The sequence below is a fragment of the Egretta garzetta genome, unplaced genomic scaffold (assembly GCF_000687185.1).
Source record: "Egretta garzetta isolate BGI_Z169 unplaced genomic scaffold, ASM68718v1 scaffold202, whole genome shotgun sequence".
Lineage (NCBI taxonomy): Eukaryota > Metazoa > Chordata > Aves > Pelecaniformes > Ardeidae > Egretta > Egretta garzetta.
Window position 1 is genome coordinate 622,520 of NW_009258891.1, and position 3,964 is coordinate 626,483.

A 3,964-nucleotide genomic window follows, 5' to 3' on the forward strand; every position below is an offset into this window, starting at 1 on the left:
GGGGGCAGAGCGGTACCTGCGGCGCCGGCCGTGGGTTGTTTATAAACAAAGTCAGGGCAGAAGGCTTTGATCTGAGCCTCGTCCCGCACATTCCGCCTGGGTCTGAGGCAGACCTGGCTCGGAGGGGAGCGGCGTGGCGTGTTCCAGCCGGGCAGCTTGCTGCACCGAGTTCTCGCAGGGATATTCAGTAGCTTAATTAGCAAAATGAAGCGTTGGGCTGGCAGAGCCGCGCGCCTGGCTAGGTGGCCAATTTATTAATTTTCGGAAAACTTCGGGACTTGGTGCTTGGGGGTCTGCTGAAATAGCAGCAGCACTGGGAAAGTATCCCGGGGGGGGTGTGCGGGTTTTGCAAGGTCAGAGGCGCCTTGTCAGCCTCTGTGTTTGTGTGATAGCGGAGTTGCCTTGAAACTCCCCAAACTGCTCTTTGGCACCCTTTGCAGAGACCAGAGAGTGCCTGCATCTCAGATAAGCGACGCAGATTCTATTAATATTCATCCAAATGTGCCGAAGATCGTACAGAAGTGGTGGCAGAAGTTCGCTTCAGAGTGGTAAAGCCTTGCCTGTCTAGAAGCACGTGCTGCGTTTCATCCGTAGCCCTTGCTGTCGAAAAAAAAGGAATGTGAGGGATCATGTGAAATTGCTACCCTTTAATATTGGGAAACCTGTTGCCATCTAAGACTGATTCAGAATTTAGCAGGGCATGTGAAATCAGTGTCCCGGATTGTTGCATCTGGTCAGTGAAATGAATCTGATTTGAATCCGGGCCAGCCTCAGGAAGAAAATTTTCTTAGCTCAAGATCTCGTAGATTAAGCATGTAGTGTAGCGACGGGACCGGGAAAAGAAGCACAGTCCAGGAATAACATCTGGAAATAATGTGTTTGTAAAGAATAATGCTTTAATGGCACAACTAGCAGGACAGTAATTGAGTTGATCAGGCTTTCTTCTTTGCTGGGCTGGTATTATTGAACTGAAGCATTTGGGACGTGTCAAAGCTCGGTTCCCAAGCTCGCTCGCTCGTGGCTGTCAGTGAATAAGGGGCAGTGATATTTATTCATTTTGTTCTGGAGTTCCAAGCATAAGTTATGAAGCAAGGAGCGCAGGAGCTTACAGACCGTCAGGTTGAATAAGACTTCAGTGGCAAAGCGGGGAACTTTGTCATGGCTCAGCTTTTTGGTTTTTTTTTTTTTTTTTTTTTTTTTTTTTTTGTCTTTTGGTATAGCAATAGCAAATAATTTATGCTGCTTAACTAATCTCCACTACAGCATGTATACATTTATTATCAGGTAAATAAGTGACACTAGTAAGAGCCAGTTACTGAAGAGCTGGCTACTGAAAGCATTTTGACAAGCAAGAAGGCTGCAGCTAAGGTGGACGGAAGCATGGTAGAGTTGGGATGACTTCATGAGGGCTTTCCAGCCAGGATTGATTATGATCTCCTCAGGAGTATCCGGGTCTCTTGCTGACGTACCTAACGTGACGCTTGGCCAAAAGCGTATCGTGAAGTGCCTTAGAGTCATCAGACAATGGACGATTATCTCTGCAAGGTCAAACTCCTTGGATATATGACAAGCCATGTATCGACAAGCAGGCTGTGAATATAATTCTGCAGATGTAAAGGCTCGTGTCTGAGGAGCTAAGTATCGGGTGACATCGAACAGTAACACCTCGGGCTTGAGACTTGGAAGAGCTTTTAGATGAGTGAGTGGCCGAGCAGATGCTAGCTGTACAAGAAGTTTCTTACATGAAGCGTTTCTTCAGAAACTTTACAGGAAGGGAGGTTGACATTACTTTGAATTTAATAAGAGCTTTGTTCCAACGTCCCGCAGATGTATTAATGTTTTCTCATCTGCTTATCTCTGACAACACCGAAGAGTGCCGAGATGTTCTTGCACACCCAGATGGAACAGCCACTGGTTTGTTAGAGGTTTTGTTGTGCATGTGTATCTTGAGGCTGTAAATCTGTATCAGATGGAAATGTTTATTACCATGGCTGAAGAGGTTGTTATGAGTTATGTGTCCAAAATATGTTTGTTTTCATATTACTTGGGGGATGATACTGTCTACGGTAAAGTGTCAGCTGAGGTCCCGTTAAGTTGAGGGTCCCCGGGGTGCTTGGCTGGCAAATGAAATGAATGTGGTACATGTGAGAACTTTTTTAATAACTTCTCTTGGTGTTAGGGACATAATATTATGAGATATGGAGCAGATGGTAGTGACCGTCTGCTCATCTTTAATACTCCTAAATCCAAAACCAGTGAGCAAGGAAATCCTACACATCGAAAAGAGTTTGCTTTGTTGAAGGAAAGATTGGGTAGAATTTTTTTTCTTTGGTTAAAGTACTTAATATTAAGTGAGACTTGCTCTGTACAAGCCAATGTCTTTTTAGGTAATGGAAGGGTTAACAAAGTCAATTGACTTAATTTGTCAGAGGCATCTGCTTCTGCAAAACTGAAGACCAATCTTACAAATCGGGTTAGTTTGTTTGAAGTGCAGAGTAGCCCCAAATGTTGCCTGCCATTCAAGGAAGGTAAAATCAGGCTTGCTCTAGTATCTGGGCCACTGTGACTAAGAACCATTGTGTACTTGCTGGGTGAGAAGCTCTCTTTGCTATTTATAGCTATGAAGCTGTATTTTGAAAATAACCTTTTCAATTACAAGTGGCGTTTCTGAGCCTCCAGCGTGCGTTGTCCTCCTCTTTGGAGGCATCAGGTGCAGCATAAACCTCCACCACAGGCCAGTGCCTCTTGTCTGTATCGTGGCTCCGGTCATACGTGTATCTGCCCCAGTGCCCGCAAAATGCTTCTGGATGAGCATCAATCCCGTATTTTCAGCGACTAACTTAATTCATTGAATATAATGTATTTTTGGCAATGGTTTTGTGTCTAATGCAGAATGGAAGGGGAGATCCTAGCTAAACATGAGTGGACACTTAGAAATCATCAAGAAAACGGCTACCAGTAGGTGAAACAAACAGTTGGTCGCAGCTGAACTTCTTCAGCGTTTGCAGATGGAGGGAAGCAGGCACGAAATGCGCTCCCTTCCTCCTGAGCGACAGACGGAACCCAAGAGTAAACTTCTATGAAAATTGAGTCTTAAGGGAAAAAAATTCTGAAGCTTCTAGTTGGGAAGGCATCTCCAAATGCACTAGGCAATGCTCGTTCGTCTTTAAGGGCTGCTTCACAGACGATGGCAACAGGAAAGCTTGTTTATCCTTCCTCTGCCCTTTGATGATTTACCTGCTGCTTCCCTTTTGCCTGTTCCATGGAGAAGCAAAATAACTCATCAGCTCATGAAATAACTCCCGAGGTTCTGGCATTGACAATACTCTTAAAGCAGCTTTGCACTTGCTTGTGACTTATTTTCAGGTTCTGGGCACCTGTGCTTATTCAGAAGCTGCCTCCCAAAAAGCCAGGTGCTTTGCACAGTGATTCTGGGGCGGATAGCAGAGGCTGCCACCTCTCTGGCAGCCCCAGTTTGAGTGACTCCTGCTTCTGAGCCGGAGCTGTAAAACTGCAGGCGTGTTGAGCTGCTCTTCAGAGCTTCCTGAAGTGGCATCCATGTCAAACGCACGCTGCTCGAGTTTTGGTTGCCACTCAGCAAACTTGGCCCTTTACTCGCTTCCAAACGTTGTGTGCAGGCCTAGCAAAGCAGAAGGCAGCAGAATTTTTGGACAGTCCAAAAACACAGCCGGGGTAACGCGTTACAGACCAGTCTTGCTAATCACCGCTGTCTGGAGGCTGTTGGTAGAAAGGTGCTAACACCTGAACAAAATCTGGGAGACTGAGGGGAGGGAAGAGGGGATTCCGATGTGGATTGGTGTTTTTTCTGGGTAGGACATGACTGCTGGAGAGCATGGAGCAAGGGAGCACAAGTCTTACGAGGAGCGGCTGGGGGAGCTGGGGGGGTTCAGCCTGGAGCAGAGGAGGCTGAGGGGAGCCCTCATCGCTCCCTACAACTGCCTGA